The 22,137-nt window shown below is 27.1% G+C and overlaps 1 protein-coding gene across 1 annotated transcript in view; it reads left to right on the forward strand.

Moving 5' to 3' along the window:
* Positions 1-22,137, forward strand: part of LOC129912307 (protein Tob1) — a 120,980-nt gene that overhangs the window by 29,201 nt on the left and 69,642 nt on the right. The window contains exon 2 of the mRNA XM_055990518.1: positions 12,064-12,116. The gene's annotated coding sequence lies outside the window, so the exon portion shown is untranslated. The remainder of the gene's footprint in view (positions 1-12,063; positions 12,117-22,137) is intronic.

Here is a 22,137-nt window from a genome sequence, read left to right on the forward strand (position 1 = left end):
TCAAAGTTACAAAAGTTATTTAATTTAATGTCATTTTATTTACGATATTGTGCTCAACAAATATTAAATGTATAAGTTTTTTACTTAAGCCTCAAAAATAAATTATTTTGTCAATTAAAGGGTTGATCAGAAATATTTAATATTAAATAAAACATTCATAAGAAAAGTCGCTGAGATTATTTCTCTGAGATTATTTCTCTGAGATATGACTTTTTGCCTTTTACATAATTTTTACTCATAAAGCAATTAGCCTGAGACTTTTTTCAATTATATTGTACGAACACAAAGATCCAAATCGTTGATATTCGATTCCGAGAGCTCATCAAGATCTTGATAGAATGCTTAACCAAGGAATCGATTTCTGGAGGTTTCAAGAGCGGGAGTCATATAGGGCTGATTCTTGCCCGTTCATTTGCTTCAATACCACTGTTATCTCTAGCAACCAAATGAGTATTATTTGGAGTTTTAATTCAGACTAAGTAGTTCATTTTGGCACTGCAAGGTCAAATATCAAATTAGAAAACGTAGTGCCCGAATTTATGGCCTTAATACCCGCCTTGCATAAGACAAACGTTAAGCTACTGGGGGAAAGGGGTTTTTAAGCTGGATTCAAAAGTGAAACCTAAAAGTTTCTTGTTGAATTATTTGCAATAGGAATATTGTTTTTTAATATTTTGAAACAGATAACTTGGAATCCAAGTCTCGAAACAAATTTTAGTTTTAAGGTATGAGTTCACAGTGAACAATCCTATGCATTTGGGTAAAAAAAATTACAATTCCCTTTTTTTTTTAGATTTTCGAAAAAAAATTCAAAGCGTACCCTTGTCGACCTGAAATAATATTGGGGACTCATTCCATTCAATTCATTCTATTTAGTGTCATAAGTGCGAAAAGAACTTTTCAGTATTAATTTTGCGGTAAATGCTGTACTGAGCATCTTAAAAAATAAATTGCACGACTGGGGTCTCACGTACTTGCTCTTATGCTTAAAGTAACTCTAATGTTAAAGCTTTTTGTTTTTATTCAAGAAATTTAAAATTTGATATTTTGAAGAAATTTCAAAAGTACCTAGAATAAAAAAATTAAATCTGTTTTTATAATTAATTAAACACCGTTTTAAATGATCTTTTACAAAAAAAAAAACAAGTATGCCATTTTATTTCTTGTATAAGAAGGTATTTTTAGAAAAAAAAATTTCGAAAATCGTAGGAGCCGTTTTTTAAAAAAATAATTTTTTATAGGTAAATAAAAATTTTCTAACATTTTTCAAAAAAAAAAAGTTGGTATGCCATTTTGAAGAAATAACTAATTTACACATAAAAACGAAATTTAAAGATTTTTCGTCAAACCGTTTTCAAAAAAATTGATTTTTCGAAAAAAATGTTTGAAATATTTTTTAAAAATCCAAAATTTGTGTTTTTTGAAAATTTTCTTAAATTTTAATATTACCTTTACTTAAACGCTCTTGTATACAAATTTTCGTTGAAAGCGGATTAGTCTTGAAGAGTTATTCATAAATCAATAAAAACTGTTCTATGACAGGTACCGTTAATAACGGTACAAAAAATATTTTTTTTATTTTAAAAGTTGGCTCTTATGTGTAATACTTCACACAAAAATTTTAATTAATATCGTTAGAGCCGTTTTTGAAAAAAATTAACTTTTCTGTTTCCGTTATATGGCAGGTACCGTTAGTTTTGGTCATAAATATTAAATTCCAATTTCACCTCTAGGGAATCACCCAAAACTGCTAAATACCAAGTTTGATGAAAATCACTTCACTCGTTTAGGCTGCAGCTCCAGATAGAGAGAGACACACAGACAGACAGACAGAATTGCCGGACCCATTTTTTTTGGCATTCTCCATCATCGTAATGTCACGTAAAATTGTTATCTCGAGTTCAATTTTTTTTACGAATCCTAAACTTGTCCTATAGTACCTACCTATATCGCAAGTAAAAATGTTTGCATGGCTTAGAATGGTTTTATAGAAAGGTTAATTTTTGTAATGGTTTAACGGTAAAAATAAAAATAAAAATAAAAATAAAAATAAAAATAAAAATAAAAATAAAAATAAAAATAAAAATAAAAATAAAAATAAAAATAAAAATAAAAATAAAAATAAAAATAAAAATAAAAATAAAAATAAAAATAAAAATAAAAATAAAAATAAAAATAAAAATAAAAATAAAAATAAAAATAAAAATAAAAATAAAAAAAAAATAAAAATAAGAAATTTTTAAAGCTGTTCGAAAAAGTTATAAATTATTCAATGGTGATTAAATTTGAAAAAAATTATTTTTTTTTGGAACGGTGTTTTTTGGTCCCAAATTTTTCAAAGCCTTTGTCAACAAAATAAGTTAATTGTCAAAGGTGGGAAATTTTTTGGGATCAGTTTAACAAAGCTCCATTTTAGGCTTTAATTTTATAATATACACATAAATTAATTTCATAATAGCTGTGTTTTATTTTCCTCGTAATCCAGATCAGATCATTGTATTTATTTGCGTTACAGTAACAAAACGAAATCCTGCTTTTATTGTAAAGCTAATAAAAACAATGATCTGATCTGGATCACGAGGAAAATAAAACACATTGATTTGCTATATTAGTTGAAAAGGATACAATTTTATCTACTCATCAATTTCAACCACAACACATGTATACGCATGCAACACCATTATTGCCAATCCAATTTCCTTCTATCGCATTTTACAATATCCTCTCTAGCACATGTTTGTTTAAATACAACAAAATAGAAATTAAAAAAAAAAAAAAAACGTGTCCGAGACACTTGGTAAACATAATACTTTTTAATTATTTCCCTTGAGTGTGAGCAGAGTGGTACCTCATAACAGAACCACAACTAGAACAAATCGATGTGGTTTAAGCTTAAGAATGTCACCTAGAACTACATTGTCATAATAAAAAAACACACACAAACACACATTTACACATTATTTTAAATAGCAAACCAACTAAATGAATCCATAAAAATGCATCCAATCTAGGGTATATTCTATATAACATTATGAAAGGAGAAAATTCTACGAACTAATATACGTAAGCAACACTATTCTGTCTGTCCGTGTGCGTCGGTTGTCGTTATTTCGACCGTCTGCTGTTATACAATATCGACCTCTCACTCAATTATTTTAATCGAAAATCAACGCCATGGCTCTGCAGCAATATCAGTGCAATTGGTACAATTTTTTTGTGAACAAGGTGCACATGAACGTAAAGAACCAATTATGCAATCATGATTATGTGAATATATTATATATCTTTTGAAACCTTATTAAAGTATACAAGACGAACCAGATGGTACTTTTTTCATTTTTTCATTCTTTATTGCATTCCTCAAGTTATGATGGTAGCTCATGACAAAGAAAATATGTAGGTACTTGGCTTTTTCTTGAAGAAGTGAACCATTTTCCAATGAAATAATGAATTATATTTTATATTCATGAATACTAGGAAATACTTTTTTATTTTAACTGTGAAACATTGAACTTGTAAAAGAAAACAACATTCACCTAAAACAAATGAAGAAAAATTAAAACCCAAATTATTAAGAAAAAATTGCCATTTATAGAATTAATGATAAGGTATTATATCAAATTTAGTATAAAATGTTCAAAAAATTCATGGTTAACAAAGTTACAAAGCTTAACAAACAAGTTGTTATGCGAAATGCAGTTTTATGCATCTTTAATTCAAAATGGTGAACCGTGATAGAAAAGTTGAAGTTTTTATAAGAGTCCATTGCCAAAAAATATTCGATTTTTCACTTGCTCTATAGGGCAAGTATTGGTTTGGTGTCGAAAAAAAAATTTAAGGCTTTAATCAAAACCAACATTACGATGATGGTGAATTCCAAAAAAGTGGATCTCGCAATTCCGTCCGTGCGTCTGTGCGTCTGTGCGTCTGTACGTCCATCTGTACACATTTCCACAGCCTAAACGGGTGGATGTATTTTCTTCAAATTTGGTACAGATGATTTTTATGGAATTCTGAAAGTTCTTTTTTTTTATTTTTTTTTATATCTTGCTTAGAAAGTGTACCTCCCATACAATTTTTTAATTTATCCCAAATAACTCGAAAATGGCTCTAACGATTTTGATTAAAATATTTGTGTGTAGTTTTACACATAAGAGCCAACTTTTGAATTAAAAAAAAATAATTTTTGTATAGTTATTAACGGTACCTGTCATAGAACGATTTTTTTGGTTTCTGAATACCTCTTACAAAATTAACCGGATTTCAACGAAAATTTGTATACAAAAGCGTTCAGGTAAAAGTAATATTAAAATTTTAAAAAATTTTCAAAAAAAGCATTGTTGGATTTTTTAAAAATATTTAAAAAAATTTTTTTTGAAAAATCAATTTTTTGAAAACGGGTTGGTGAAAAATTTTAAAATTTCGTTTTTATGTGTAAATAAATTATTTCTTCAAAATGGCATACCAACTTTTTTTTTGAAAAATGTTAGAAATTTTTGATACATAAAAAATTACTTTAAAAAAAAACGGCTCTATCGATTTTGGAATTTTTTTTTTCTAAAAATACCTTTTTATACAAGTAACAAAATGGCATACTTGGTTTTTTTGTAAAACATCAATTAAAAAGGTGTTTCATTTATTATAAAAAAAGATTTTATTTTTTACACTACTTATGAAGTTTCTTGCAAATACCAAATGAGATCACTGTAGCCATTTTCCATGTACGAGATACAAACAATACAATCATTGTAAATTTTGAAATACACAATAATTAAAATAGATATTTAACTCAAAACAAATCATGCAATTTGATTTCTCATACAAAGAAGAATTTTTAGAATTTTTTTTTTTTTTTCGAAAATCGTTAGTAAATCTTCGTCGTTCAATGAAAACTTCTTCCTTCGTCTATTTTTCGATTTTTAAAAATTCGCATAAGAAATTGTTTATTCAATATTAATTTGGTTATTCAATATTAAAAATTCAAAAATCGTTTAAGCTGAGAGTGCCTTGACATTTTGGTAAAATAATTGTTTTGTTACAATCGAAAAATAAAGCTTCTTTTTATTGGTTAATTTGGACAGAAGTCAAAATCGACTTTTTTTTCTATAATTGTACAAAAATTCTAGCATACAAAAAATGATATGCCAATATTAAAAATATAGCAACACCTTCAAAAAAAAAACCAAAAATATTTATCAATCCGATTTCATCAAATTGATTTTTCAAAAAAAAAAAAAAAAAATAAAATCAAAAATTCAAAATTTGGGAAAACAATTCTGTGAAAGTTACCTACTTATAAGAACGGTTCAAAAAAATATTTTTTTACTGTTATCGATACTACAACCTTTTTCATGAAAATCATTAGAGCCGTTTTTTGAGGAAAATTAGGTTTTCGGTTTTGTTGACTATCGTTAATTTTGGTCCGTTACCATACCTTTCATGATGGCTTTACTTTTAATAAGTTTTTTTCCTCAATTTAAAATTTCATTACAGTAAAACAAGTAATTTACCATTAAAACATTGTTTTAAAAGTATAAATTCAAAAATTATAAACTTTTTCCTTGATGTTGCAAGGTTGCATAAAAGATTTCTTTACAACACAACACCCTTACCTGAGTATTAAAAACGTGACAGGGTTGTCGCTCCATATCATTTCAAGAGCCAGGTTTATCACAAGGTAAGAAGTATTTTTTTTTATGTTTATCGAGTTTAAATATAAATTATACGCAGGTTTCATTATTTTATAAACATGCATATAGGGTAACCTTAACAAAATTTAAAACTTTATAGGGTTGCCCCGATTTCAAAATATTATAAATACTAAATAAAACTAAATCCGACAAAACGCTCTTTTGAAATTTGTCAGTTTTTTATCTCTGCCTTTATAAAGGTTTTGAAAATTTAGCTGGTACACTTTGAACACATGCTCAGTACCCTCAAAAAAAAAATAAAATAAAACAACACAATCAATTTCAAATATGAAATATCAACTTCAAACTTCATTGACATTCAACTGTAAAAGTCATGTAAACAGACTCATAATCGGTCTTTTTTTTAATTTTTCGAACTTTTGAAGAAAAAAAAAAAACTCTGTCGAAAACTCAAGATATTCACTGGGCTCTATACCGCAAATGTAATATGATCAACGTTGATTAAATGTTGAAAAAACTTACTAAAACATATTTAAATTCAAATTGAAGCAACGTTAGAAAATTTTAATTTTTTTGTCGTACTTTAGCTTTTCTGGCATTTTATCACCGTAACTTCCAACATTAAGATAGCACGTGATCCAGGAGTTGTAGGATTGATCCCCAATGGCTCCAATTTTTAATTTAAATTGATCCTTTTTTTCAAAGTTGAAACAACTTTGATTTAAGTATGTTTTGGAACTGTAAACCACTTTAAACGTTTAAAATAACGATGTTCTACTTTGATTTTAAAATTTCCGTTTTCAACACAAAATTATTCCGAAAAATACTTGAACCAAAGTGGTTTACATTGATTTTAAGTTGCTTTTTCCCTCAGTGTATATCTATAATGCACAGTATTCCTCTCAACTAGTGAATCGACCTCGTTACTGGTTTAATACTGTGATTGAATAAGTTGTAAAAATTCAAGGTTTTCAATGAATATTCTGTTCCTATTTGGTTTAAATTATCTGAAGACTTCTAAGAGATTTCATCAAGGTTGAAATGATTCAAAATAAAGATGTGTATAATCAAAAAAAAATCCTGCCAACTGCAAATTGGATTATTAGGACAAACTCGCTGACTAACCAAATGCATGAAATTTTGATGGTTCAACTGATTATAATATTATTTAATCCATTCACCCACATTATGATAAGTATTATATCAGAAGAAGGCTACAAAAAAAAAACTAATTTCATTCATGAGGCTCTCAATGTCTGACATTGACTTCAAAGAAAGGTCGCTTTGATCCCTCTTTTTCTCTTTGGTGATTAAAGGATCCTTGTTGAAATGAGAAAAACCTACTTGAATTCCTCTTCATAAAGTGTTATGACGTTGAAAATAAGTATTTCAAGTAAGATACACATCTTTTTGAACTGTTGTTTTTTTTCCCTCCTTTTTTTAATAAAAAAAAAGTTTACATAACCTTCAAGGAAGGTTTGTGTCAAATACATACATATAATATCAACATGGCGTTGGTACTTTTAAAATACGTCAGCGCTCTATATACGCACTTAAAAATCCCCTGTCTACCTACATTTGAATTGAATATTTTTTTTTCCTGCTTTTTTTCAACTTATTTGCTTCTTATTGTTTCGTCGTTGTGCCAAGAAATGTTAATTATTTCTAATTAGGGTGAATTTTTGTATGTCAAAAGAAACATGAAACTAACTTGTTAGTGTATAGTACAAGTATGTACTTTAAATTTAAGTCTGTGTTTGTTAGCATGTGCGTTAATTTGTATTTGTCAAAACAAAATAGGAACAACAAAAAAAAAAAACTATTAATTCTATGTTAGTCGTTTATTTTCTCCTTCCTGGGATACCTACGCAAAATTATACAAGAGTACTGTAAGGTATTTAGGCACTCTTTTCATTTTCAATTATTTCTAGCCTTGAAGATTTGTTTTTTTTTTTTTTCTTAATTTCTTTTTATATGTTTTTCATTTTGTATGTTATAGGTAGTAATGTTTTGAACAAATGTATTAGATTTTGAAGAAATTTCATTAAAAAACAGAAATGTGACCTTATTTAAATTTATTTGGTATACAAAGGGATTTTGTACACTAGGGCGTATACGTACTTTTTTTTAATGACGCGAGCAAATATCAAATATTCCATGAATAAGAGGCCAAATCTTCTAGATTTTTATTTTTAGATAAATAAAATTATAAACTAAAGAATCAATAGTTAATTTTTCTTCTCAAAAAGTTGAAAGTTTTTCTTCTAGGGGCATTATAAAATCAATTTATTTTAGATAATAATTTCCTTTTGTTTTTCGCTCTGTTATAAAAACTTTAATGTCTCATATAAATTAAATTTTAAAAACAAATACCTACGACTTGATGTAGGTACATTTTATTTTCCTATGAAATGCATAAAGATTTCTTTTTCTTAGCACTTATTTGTGGATAATCTTAATGTGAGCTCATTTATTTTTATTAACATTTCAGGACTAAAAGATGTAGACACATCAAAGAAAGATTTTATAACACCAAGTAGGAGTGGATTTTAAGTAGAAATAATTTTATTAATGATGCTCCTTCTAGAAAGTATTTTTAAAACAAATGGAGTATTACTTAAGACTACTTAAACTTTGAATAAAAAAAGGAAAGAAAAACAAAAAAAACATATTTATTTTTTTTTTTCAAAGTTAAAATCAAATTTTAACTTTACTTGTATATGTTTCTATAAATGTTAAATAAAAATAGTTATAAAAATTGTTTTAAGTTAAGAAAAATATAAACAAATATAAACGGAATAATTCTGAATATTTGAAATGTTCAAGAAATGAAAAAATATACTTATTTTCTAAAGAATAATGAAAATGAAAATGGAAAAGAAAAACTACAGAAAATTTGGACGTTCCATGTTAGTATACAGGGTGTCCTAATGGTATAGTCACTGCAACATACTTAAAAGATGGGTTCTTAGGGTAAAAAACGTCTGAGGTGATTTTCTCGTTTACGTTTAGCTCTAAATTATAAAAGGTTTTATGTTTTTGGAGGCCTTGCCATACTATTATGTATTTTGTTTGACATGACGAATAAAAAACTTATCATTGGATTTTTACGACTTTTTACAGAATTTGTTCGCTTCTGGAAAAAAAAACAGCCTTTCCCCCAAAATAATTTTATGAGGTGTCTTAATTCTTGTTCTTTATCCCCAATGTAACTTTATCAATAAATTTTTATAAGGTAACAAATATTTTTTTTTTTTTTTTCAATAAAAAAAAACACCCTTCCATCAAGTATTTTTTTTAGTTATAAATTAAACATTTTTAACCAATTTTCTTTCATACATCTTTCAGAAATGATATAAATGTAATTGAATCGTAAGTTGTAAGAACGGAATAAGTCCATTTTGCAAAATTGTTGGTAAAACGCAAAAAACTGAATAGCTTCTGTATTCTACTGTTTTCAGATGTTTGACGTTCAGATAAAATTAAGATTATGTAGATTTGAGTAGAATGAGACAAAAATTTTATTTCTATTGGTTTCTAGTAGACAGGTATAACGGTTTAAAAACTTTGGACTTATTCCGTTCTTATAACTTTTGGTTTGAAATTTCACCCAAAAGCCAAATTTTTGAATGAAATAAACATATAATTTATTTAAAACAAAAGTTTTAATGATAGCAATCGATAAACTATTGATAGAGCTTGAGTAATCAAAACAAAAAAAGTGTTATACATAGTAAAACAAAAATTTTTGTTGTGGTCTCTTTTTTACTTGAGTAAAAAAATGGAGAAATAAACCTAGGTTCGAATTGTAATTCTTTTGTTAATTTTCAATGAAAAAACCTTTTTGAGCCCATCATTTTGAAGGAAATTTAATCTTCTGTTTTTATTTAGAGAAATGCATATGACTATCTCAGCCCGAAAAAAATACCGTTAAAAAAAGCAAAAAAAAAAAACTCAAAAAATCGCTTTTCTTGACTTTTGTTCATGTTTTTTGGACTGTTTTGGTATAGAGTTTTTTTTTTTTTTCATTTAAAAAAAAAAACACTTTTCCGATATTAAATTTGATTCTCTATACCAAGTTTTAAAATCAATTTATCAAAATTATGCTTTGTTTACGAGATATATTGAAAAAAAATAAAAAGGGGGCTTTTGCAATCCTGTCTTCAATTTCCAACCTCTCATTTAATAGAAATTTGCATCAAAAAGTCAATTTCAGAAAAAAGTGGACTTATTCCGTTCTTACAACTGACGATTCAATTTTAAATTTTATAAAAGTCCTTTAACCCCTTGTAGCCCCATGTGACATTTCTGTAACAAACCGAAAAAGATCTCCCAAAAGCTGTAAAAAACATATTTTTATTCTTTTAATGCTTCTTACATAATCTTTAAGAATTGATTTATCGAAATAATGCGCCATATTTCTAATAAATAGCACCAATAGTTTTTAATTGGCAGTTAATGTTGAAAGTTCGGCTTTTTTAGAAAACAAGCAAATTTATGTAAAAACTACGAAATTCAGAAAAAATATTTTTCGTGCATAAACTAACGGGGTTTTATTTTTGGATTTAAGGAATGCGCCTAAAAATAAATATTAGATAGATTTTTGTTTGAATTTTTGCATTTATATACAAAAATAAATTATTTAAACTTTTTTTTTACTGCGTAAATCTCGAAATAACTAAGCAAATAATGAATTTATTGAATTTTTAAAAAATACGTGTTTATTAAAGCTAAAGCCCTTTCGATTTACATTATTAATTTTAAAATTTACGATGTTGGGTTACAAGGGGTTAAAAGTGTGAGAATCAACAAAAACGAAGTGTTTGCCTATTAGAATATTCGCGTGAAAATCCTAGTTTTTTTCATTTGTATGAAACTTTTACACATTTATTTCGGTGCACAAATTTTAATAAATTTAAACACTCTTCTAACTAACTACATTTAATACGTTACTTCTTAAAATCTTTTACACTCAATAGAGTGAAAGAATAATCATTTTTCTTGCATGGACAACCTCCAACTTCATGATAAACAGAAAAAATAACAACACTTGGTAATTATATGGGTACATGCAATTGAAAATTGAATATAATCAAAGCGGACATTGTTGTTGTTGTTTTGTTTTTTTTTTTATTAAATACGCGATACGCCTCCAAAGAAAAAACCTTCTATAAGTTCAACTCAAACATTATCTCCTCAACTCGAAGGTAGACCCACATAATGGATGCGAACCTGACACACTTCCATCGAGTGGCAGCATCGACCAATGTCGTATACAATTTTTTTTTTGTATCCAGAACTAAAATAAAAAACCGACAATTGTGTACGATATGAATTTCAAATTGCAATTCGTTTAGTACAATAGAGCGATAACGTCGAAGAGTCGCTCTTGCCCTCAATGTGGTCTTGAGTCTCAACTATTTGAGTTTTTGTATTATTATATTTTATAAATTCGCATTATAATTGAGTGTGACTTTCAATTAATTATGGTTGAATTGAACAGAAATAAAGGTAAATTTACTTTTCTTTAAAATTTATTATTTTTACATTGATTATAAAAAAAAATCTGTAAAATATATTAAATTTAAATTAAAATAGAAGTTATTTATTAATATTTGTCATACTTGTACAATGTACATCAATGTTTGTAGAAAAAGTATATGGACTTTTAATGAGATTAAATTTAATGAAGGTCGGTTTTGTTTTTACCATGACCGACAGTGAATGGAGCATGTTTTTTTTTTTTTGTTTTTTTTTTCGTAATTCACTTAAAAGCCAATGATTTGTATATTTTGAGCTTAATTAAATTTAATTGAATGTAAACTCATCGAAATGTTTAAAAATTGATTCAAGTTCAAGATTTAGCCTCGTAATTAACTTATGGTTGAGTGGATTACTTTTTGAATTTTGTTTGTTTTCAGCCTATGGGTTGGATTTATGAAAATTAGATCTTAGGAAAATGAAACAATTTTAAACAAAATTTAAGGTTTTTAGGTTTTATTTGTACGTACTCGTAGAATACCCTAAGCTCATTATGGATTTTAATAAATTCCTCTACCCAGGTAGAATAATCATACCCTTGCTCTAGGGCTGATTTATTAAATGCAAATTTGAAGGTGAGAATTTTATTTGCGTGAACAAAGTAAATATTGATTTTGATAAATTAGGTTCTCAAAAGAAATTATTACTAAAACGATATAATAAAATTAGAGACTTTTGTATAAAAAGTGTTTTTCTATTGATTTTTCTGTGTTTAAATAGATAATATTGGTAAGTTACTTCAAAATGATTTTTCTATTACAAATTTCCAAATAAAGTTGCATATTTAATTAGTTTAAAAAAATATCTAATTTATAAACAAAAATGTATTTTTTATCTTTTACTATTATATTTTTATTCTTTTTTTTTTTAGATTGCGATGTTTCTATAGCGGCTCAAATATATAAACAAAAATATTTCATCAATGTAAGTGAATATGATTTTATTATATTTTAAGAAAATTTAACTTTAATAATTTCACTTTACCTTATTTTTATTTTTATAAACCTTAATATAAGAATTTAAAAAATGGGAAAAATTTTTAATAAAAGACAGGAAAACCAACATTCTAAAAATTTTCAAAGCAAGCATTGTTTTAAAACCCTATAATAAATTGTATTGACGGTGAACGTTCATTTTTATGTAAAATTGAAAAAAATTGCTCAAAAAATCTCGATTCAATTATTCTGATGTATACTGAGATTTTAACCCTACAAAATTATTTAGATACCGTATAAATAGTGCTTGGAAAAAAATTTGAAGTTATTGATTTTTAAAATACATATTTTTCGTACAGTGTCACACCCGTTACGAAAATATCTCACAGCCGTTACATTTTTGAATTGTTATAAAACCACATTTTTTGTATTGATTTCATTGAGAGTTACTGGAAACGTTATTAAATCTCCTTTCATATTGAATACGATATCCACGAATCTTCATTCAAAAATCTACAGTTCGTATAGCTCTTAAGGTCAACGAAGCAGCTTGAATCGCTTTTCTTACGTCACAACCGTTACATCTTATCTCAAGAGTTTGTGTCATTGAAAGACAGGTTAAAAAAATGTTATTTTTAGCATATATTAACAACATAATTTATTAGGTGTTAAAGCTATTAAATACTTTATTTAGTGAATAGTACACAACCCAAGAACAAAAAATTATGTAACTCTGTCACACCCGTTACAATGGTAATACCCATAACTGATTATAACTGAAAATAAGAATACTGCAGTGCAAAACACACAAAACAAAAAATTGTGTTATTGCCTCAATTGGTTTCATTTAAAATATTTTTAAAGTATGAAATAAGAATTTAATTGTAGTTAGTATTGTTCTTAAAAAAATTACTAGCATTGTTTAAATTCCTCATTCAAAAAACTTTATCTTAATTCCAACTTAAACTAGTATAATCAAATCATATTTTATTTCAATCTTATAATACCTCAAAATGATAAGTATTCATCTTAAATGCAAAAATTCTTCATGCATCATTCATCTTTAAATCATTATTTTATGATTTTATTTAAATTAATGATCTAGTTTATTTAAAACTTACAATGCTTTGACACCTTTTTTCATCTGAAAATAATGAGACAAGAATATAAAGAAGCTCGTTTCCATGGTCTTTGGTTGTATTTATTACTTTGTAATCAATCAGATACACCATTATATATCATCTTGTTTTTTTTTTTTTTTTTTTTTTTTAAACAAAAAACTCACAAAAACAACTGCAAGGAAAAATGACTTAGTGTTTACATTATTTTCTCCATTAACAAAATGAAAACACACAGCTTCGATTTTCTATTTTTTTGTTTCCATTTCTTCTCTATCATCATTATTACTGCGGAGGGATTTTCTGTTTTTAAGCTTGATAGACAATCAATCAATGTGAAAAGTAAGAAGAATTGTCGAAAACATGATTTGTTGTTGTTGTTGCAAAAACACAAAAAAAAAACTGTTACATTTGAACATTTTTGTTAAGACAATCGACAACGACAAAGACGCCCACTTTAAATGAAATCATTAGTGTTTTTTTTTCTGGAATTTTATATTTTGTTCATGACATTGAAATGGATTTTACGAGTATTTGATGCTTTAAGATAAATAACATTTTATTTGATATTAAAAATGGCATTGTCAGCAAAGTTAAAAAATTATAAATAAACATAGCTAGAATTCAATAACAATTACTTATATTATTAATTTATCAGTTAAAGATTAAGAAATTCCATTAGTGTTTTTATTATTAAATACTAATTATATTGAAAGGCATTATACGTTACCGAACTTGTATACCAATTAAGGAAATAACTAAATATAATTTAAAATTTTTTAATGTTTGAAAAAAAATATTTTTATTAGGTATCTTTTAACATTTTTAACATTTTAAACACTTAGCAATAAGTTTTCAAAATAAAAAAAAAAACATTACTTTAAATAAAATATCTATCTTAATCCAAAACTATTGAAATTTATATGTAAAATCCTTGAAATCAGTAAAAATAGAAAAAAAATTGTAACGGGCTGATTTTTGGTGTACAGGTTGGTTAATAACACTGGTTAACAAAACTAAACTTTTTTTTGTTTTGAAATATTACCGTTAGAAAATGCTGTACTTTGGACTTTATTTTTTTATGTAAGGAAAATTGTTTGAGCATAATTGAGGCGCTCAGAAACTAAAACGACCTAACCCACATTTTCAAAAAAAAAAATCAAACTGAGTACACAGATCGAACCGCAATAAAACAATTTATGATATAAAAATAAATTCCCATTAAATTATATTAAATAGAGTTAAAATTAGAGCCAACAACTTGTGTCACTCTAGTGGACGCCATTTTGGCTTCGGCGACAAAATTGCCTACATCATTTATAACAAATGTAGTTTCGGAATAAAAAAAAATATCAGACCTTAGCCCAAAAGTATAGCCAACTCTCCTAACTAAAAAAAATTACAAACTAAGAATTAAATAATATGTTTTTATAACTTTTACAAGCCAACAAAAAAGAAACCCTGAAAATATGATTTTCTTTAAACTCGTTTTTCTCAAAACGAAATTTTTGGGGTTAATCCGTTTTGGCGCTGAGCGCCTCAATTAAGGAACGGTTTCTATAAGAACTATTTTCCATCTTTCAAGACCTGTTTAAATCTTTCCGATATCTTTTTTACTGCCCGAGATATCCTCAGTTGTTTGGCACTTTATATTATCCATGGAAATTGTATAACGCCATTATCTCCTTCATTTTAAGATAGGCAGTAAAAAAGATATAGAAAAGATTTAAACAGGTTTTTAAACATGAAAAAAATATATTTTAGAAACCGTTCCTAAATATTCTAAATATTCCTTATATAAAAGAATAAGGTCCGAACTATTAAAAAAAAAACGTTTTTTTTGCATTTTCTAATGGTAGTATGTATTTCAAAAACGGTAACTGATTAGTTTTTTCTGACTTCGGATTCGAATTCAGCACACCGAAAACCTTCAGAAAAGTATATTTTTGTTTCGGCAACAAAACCCTTGTAAACTAGTGTAATTATTATTTTTGTACGGTGCCTAAACCGTACATCATCAGAAGAATAAATCTCAATATAAAAAAAAAACTTTTATTCCTTGGAATAAGTTCTGTCTGAGGTTTATCGGACTATTGAAAAATTGGCCCTTAAAAGAACTTCGAGTTCACTTAGGGCCATTTTTTTCACTATTGCTCAACTTGAGGCAAACTCTCGAGTTTGCCCACTTGAGAGTTGACTATAACTCGAGAGTTGAAACGGAAGTTCTATTTTCTTTTTATTCACTAATAGAGCTGTAGCAAATCGTATATATTCGTTACTAAAATGCGGGTATTCACTTTAGTAACGAGTAACGAAACGTTACTTTCTAAACAGTATCGTTACTCGTATGTTGATTACTGGGTACTGAAGTAACGAAACATACGAAACGTACGAGATACGAAACATACGAGTAACGACGCGATTCCAGTATCAAAACTAAATCCGATGTAAGAGATACGAAATGAAGTGATACACTCAATTTGTCGCATTTCGCATCTCGTGTCGGTATCGTAACCATAGTCAGAATGCTAACTGCAGATAATTTATCTGGAGTTTAATTTTGTCTCGATTAAAACAGTAGTGCCAAGGTTCAATAACACTGTGATAGTTCAAAAAACCGACAGAGGGCTCTTATGTCTACTAAAGATAATTCGAGTATGCTGAACACGATGGCGTTCTTAGTTTTTCTGGATTAGGTCAAATAAGAAAGATTTTTGCGTTTGAAATTTTGTTTGCACATGCCAAAACTGAGGGTATAAAACACCATATATTTTCCAATTTTTGATTTTTATCGATAAAAAAATGATGGAAAATCTATTTTTTTGGAAGTATTATTCGTAAAAGAAGTTATTTGAAAAAAAATCTGTCGAATAACTATTTAAATCATTATTTTTTGGCAAAAAAACGTCGATTTTTCTTCAATTTTTCTTACATTTTTTAAATATAAAGGTACAAATGTATGCGAAAACTCAACATTTTTTGTACACATCTTGTATGTGTTAGTACTCTGGAATATTATACATATGTAGATGTAGATATTTGATTAAAAAATCAGGCATGGTATCAATATTTTTATTTAATTTTTGTTTAAGTTCAAAAAATCATTTTTCTTTCAATTTATTTTAAAATTAAAACATATTTACTATTACTTCCATCTGCATTATATGAGCTTACATAACACAACACATAATATATTTGTCACAGTCCCCGTTTAACTGAAGAAAATATTTAAAGATCAGAAACGTGTTTCAGATAAGCGGGTTTTTCTCTTAAGAGGGTTTCTCTTAAGCGGGTTTTTATGCTACTTGAGCCCATGGGCGTTTTGCCCCCACTTCCCCTACATATGTATTGCATTTAAACTTTTTGTAATTTTTTTATTTTATAAACTTAAAAATTAAAAAAAAAAAAACAGTGTTTTACTGCTAATTTTTCACTCTTAAGCTTAACCAATATTGTAGATAGGTAGGAACTGCCTATTCGTATTTGTAAACAAAGCCATATTCTATCCTGAAATACAACATCAAATCGTTGCCACCGAGTGCTGCATTTAAATTTAAGTAATACGAAAAATATTAGAAAAATTGAAGAAAAATCGACGTTTTTTTGCCATAAAATAATGATTTAAAATGTCATTCGGCAGATTTTTTTTTTTCAAATACCTTCTTTTACGAATAATACTTGCGAAAAAATAGATTTTCCATCATTTTTCATCGAAAAAATAGATTTTCCATCATTTTTCATTGAAAAAAAATCAAAAATTGGAAAATATATGGTGTTTTATACCCTCAGTTTTGGCATGTGCAAACAAAATTTCAAACGCAAAAATCTTTCTTATTTGACCTAATCCAGAAAAACTGAGTACGCCATCGTGTTCAGCATACTCGAATTATCTTTAGTAGATATGAGAGCCCTCTGTCGGAAAAAAAAAGTTCAATTTTCGAACACAGTGTAATCATTGTGTTGTCGATAATTTATACAGAAATATCAAAGGGACGTTTTTTTATTTTCTCTATTTGGCCGAAATATGTATATAAACAACGCAACCAATCTGTTTATGGCTTTGGTGTTAATGGTATTGATATTTAGCTTAAGAATGTACAAAAGTTTTTTGGTTTTTCAAAAAATTAGTTTATTTTTGTTGCCAAATTTTCAACACAAAAAAAAAGCAGAGAAAACGAGGTTTGAAAATCACTCTCAATAGAAAAAATAAATGAAAAATTGTTCGACAGTGTTGTATTGAAGTGTTAATATTTCGAGATCTGCGCGTTGCACTTTTGAAATAAAGGTCTCTGAAGAATTGTGATAAGATTACTGAAAGAATATAAACAAAAAATTACCAAAGTTTTGTCTAAAAATTTGGAAAAAATCAAAAAAGTTTCCACGATTGATTAAAGAAAAAAAAACCAAAAAAATTCAATATATCTACCTTTAAACTCTTATTACATGAGAATGCCGCAACTAATTTTAATGTTTATGACCTTAAAATGTAGCTTAGATTATAGAAATTGTTTTTGGTTTTTTTCAAAAAAAAATTTTTACACCCTTATACCAATGTACGAAACATACTTAAAATACCAAACATACGAAACGTATCAAATACATGAAATATACGAAATGTACGAAACACACGAAGCATGCGAAAGTAACGAAAGTAACGAAACATGCGAAACACACGAAACATACGAAATATGCGAAAAATGCGAAACATACGAAAGTAACGAGTAACGATATTATTGATGATACTAGCAAAAGTAACGTATACATGCGGGTACTCATTTTGTCGTTACTTTTACAGCCCTATATCACTAATTTATTTTCTCAACTCTCCAGTTGAAGATCTAAAGTTAGCCAACTTCAAGATTGAAAAATATCCCTGGGATATTTATGAAATATGGAACAAAAACTGTCATTTATTTAAATTAAAATTTGAATCTATCATATCAATAGCATATTTGTATTCAATTTTATGTTTCATTTTTCGATTTTTTTTTTGCTTTTTCCATTTCTGCTTGCTTTTGACAGAACAACAAAATTTTGACAGAAAATTAAAAAAACATCTTCTCAAGTTTGGTCGGCAAACTTGTACTTTTAAGGGAAAATTTTAGGTGTGCTTCCTATAGTGCCTTTTTAAGCTAAAAAAAAAATTGAAATAAATCCAAAAAAAATCGCGGTTTCTTACGTACCACAGTTCAGGTCTTTCGAAGTTTTCCAACGAAAACACAACAAAATCAGTTTGCTGCAATTTTTATCTACCTAAAATATTATGAAAAATTACTAACCTACATTATTTATATATTTTTCCAATATCTATTTGGTCTTTGGAAATAGCATAGTCATAATTTTTCAAAATTCCTATTCATATAGGAATTTTGTTAAAAAAAAAAGAAATAGTTTTTTCACAACCTCTACAGGACCTAATATAAAAATTATGAATTTAATTTTGTTTATTGTGTGTAGATCCAACATTATATATGTATATGTTTCAATCATTTATTTCATCATTATCAAAGTCTATAATACATATTGTTCTAAAATTGGGGATGCTTCTTTTTAAAAATTTACTTATCAATTATAATATTGCGTATACTTTACACTATTACACCGACACATTTCCTTTGATGAAATTTAAATCAAATTAACTATTAATGACCATATTTCCCTCACATATGTATATGAAAGTGAGATATAAAATATTTATTAAATTCAACCCTTGTCAGAGATATTTGGGGTTTTTGGAAAATCAACCCACAGTTAATTACAAATATGTACCGTATTTTCAAGCCTCTATATTTAGAATGACATCTGATTTTTTTTGGAAATTTCGAAGGTCTTAATGGTAAAATGTGCGTATAAGCTAAATAATTTATCAAAAATCTAAAAAACAAAACAAAACATCAAAAGAGGGGGCGTTACAATCGTAATTTTAGAATATCATGAATACAATATCAATCCTCCTTCATTTTGGATTGAGGTCAGTAAGTGTAATTATTCTAGCCCTCAAAATGTAATGTAATAGTCAAGGACTGATGAGCAGTCAAACTCAAAAATGTTTGGTCATGTATTCTGACTTTTTTGTGAATGACAACAAAATGTGAAGATAGACTTCAGATCTGCCTTTGATAGTGGCATACGACTACGAATATATCCAATAACCAAAACGTAGAAATATTCTTTTTTTAATTTTTTGTTTTGTTGTTCAAATTGTATAATTACACTTCATTCATGAAAAGTTTGTATATCTATTTCGAAACAGACAAATCAATTAAATTGTCAATTTTGCATGTAATGTGGACCATGAATGATTTTTTTTTTGTTTTGTTTTATCAAATTGTCATATACCTCAGATATGTATGTGTTTGATAAGATAAGACAAATTAATTTATTTAATGCGTCACACTAATCGTCGTCGTCGTTGGCGCTATTAACTACTTTTTTTTGTTTTTGTCTTCTTTTTTGTAACAACTACACGCCAGAATACTTGATGTCGGCAGTATTTCGAAGTTGATTCATAAGGTTTAGTTAACTTTTTTATCGAGCCGTGAAAACATCTGAACTTACTTATTATTTCTCTGTGATATAAAAACGAAAAAAAAATAACAACAACAAATTTTCTGTGAAAGCAAAAAAAAAAAAAAAACAAAACGACAACCACGTGTGTGAAGTGCAGTTTGAGATAGTGTTTTCCAGAATTCATTTTTTTTTTTATTTCATTGCAATTTGTATTTTTTTTTTTTTTTTTTTTGTTATTAATCAGAATTTATAAAAGAGTGACGCTGTCAAATAGTTTAGAAACCATATAAAATACACAAGGAGATTGTTTTAAAATTTATTTAATTGTTAGTATTTGTTTCATTGTTTTGTGGCCAAAATAAATATTTTTTGTACCTCAACCTAAAAAGTAAGGAAATAACTCAAATGGTTATTATTTAATTGTATCATTAAAAATTTATCACAAAATATTTCGAAGTCAAGTTAAGCATAAAAATGTCAACTGAATTTTTTTGGTTTGGTAAACCTTTTTAATTATTAATTTGGATAGCTTCGCAGAAAAATGTTCCCTTTTCTAAGAATAGATTGTGCATTTATTAAAGAATTTCTCCCTCCATTTTTAATTATGCTATTTTGAATCTCAACTTAACAATTCTTAGCAACAAAACAATTGAAAATAAACTTCATGACTCTGTCAAAGATAGATTTTGTGTGACATTTTTCATTTGAAATCTTTATTTAATTTTAAAAAAGGTAGGTAATTTATGAAGATGGGGTTTAAAGAAGAGAAATTCAATTTTTATGAATCTTGAAAGTTTCTCGAAAAATTGTAGGTTTCCTTAGAATGAAAATATAAAAGGTAAGAATAATTGTATTTTATGAAATTTTCCATGAACAATTAGGTATTGTTCGTACCAAAAACCATTTTCAAGTGACAGTAAATGCAAGAAAAATTTCAAAAGAAATCTCAAAAAAGAGCTCTTGATTTTGGTTAAGATTTTTGGTTTTCATTTCTTAGAAAAATCCAATGAATTCTTAAGAAAATTAAGTTTGAGGTCGAAATTCAAGTTTTAAGTTTTGAAGTCAAAATTCAATTAGTTAAAAAAAAAATTAAAAATACCAATTATCTAACTATAATAATGTTTCTTTATACAAAAGGTCTTGATAAATTTGTGTCGCACCAACATCTGTTTTCTGAGAAAAATTTGGTTAAAACACTTTGAGGTAGATTGAAAATAAAAATTATTGCAGTTAAATAAAAAATGTAAATATTTTAGTTTCATAACAAATTAACAATAATCACTTTTGCTGAACTGCCGTGAAGCGAAATATTCAAAAAATTTCATGACAAATAAAATAAAATTTACATTTTAAACTAACCATATTTTTAATGGTTTATGCAAAAAAAAAATATTTTTCAAAAGAACAAAAAAATTTGGTAAGCCATTTATAAGCAAATGATAAAATAAAATCATTCATTAATTCTTCAATAAAAAAGAATATTTAAAATGTTTTTATGAAATCTAAAATAGTTTAGTTTTTAAAAATTTTGTAATATTTTCTTAATACGCTCACGTAAATGCATTTGTATACAAAATTTTGCTGTCGACTAGGTCGTTTACGAGTCAGGAATCAAAACAACAACGTTCTATGGGAGGTACAAACCCAGTTTTAAGAAAAATGGTTCAATGATTTTGAGCCCCAGAGTAAACCGGTACATCTTTCGATGTTAAATGGATTTAACTTTAAAAAAAACGTGAATATAAATATTTGTTCAAAGTTTTAAATGTTTTGAAAGCCTTATCTAAAACTAAAATAATCAATGGAAACAATATAGCTGTTTGTTTTTATTCCGGAAACTAACTTTTCACCATTTCAGTGAACATTCAAAACAAAAGTTTATTCCTGAGTTCAAAATGTTAAACAAAAAAATTTTCAGGAAACAACTCAGGCCATTTTCGACCCCCCTCTAACTTCCACACCAAAGATGCCAGAAATTTCAAACTCGCTACATTTGTTGAACTGGTCAAAACCAAACACCTCGCAAAATTTCAGCCTCCTACGATGAGTAGTTTCTGAGATATAGGGCTTTAAAAATCGCAAAAACCGTGACTGACTCACTGACTCACTGATTCACTGACTCACTGACAGATCATCAAAATTATGGAGAACTTCCCGATATCGTAGAAACTTGAAATTTTACACGGTGATAGGACTTGTGGTTTATACAATGGAAAAAATCGAAAACTTGAGATTTTCAATTCAGGGGCGGTGCATCCGCCCATTTCCGCTGAATTATCATAAAATATTATAGAGCACTTCTGATTATCGTAGAACCTTAAAATTTGGTAGAATGGTAGAGCTGATAGTTTATACAAAGGAAAAAATTTTAAATTTGAGAAT

The sequence above is a fragment of the Episyrphus balteatus genome, chromosome 2 (assembly GCF_945859705.1).
Source record: "Episyrphus balteatus chromosome 2, idEpiBalt1.1, whole genome shotgun sequence".
In the NCBI taxonomy this organism is placed as follows: Eukaryota; Metazoa; Arthropoda; class Insecta; order Diptera; family Syrphidae; genus Episyrphus; species Episyrphus balteatus.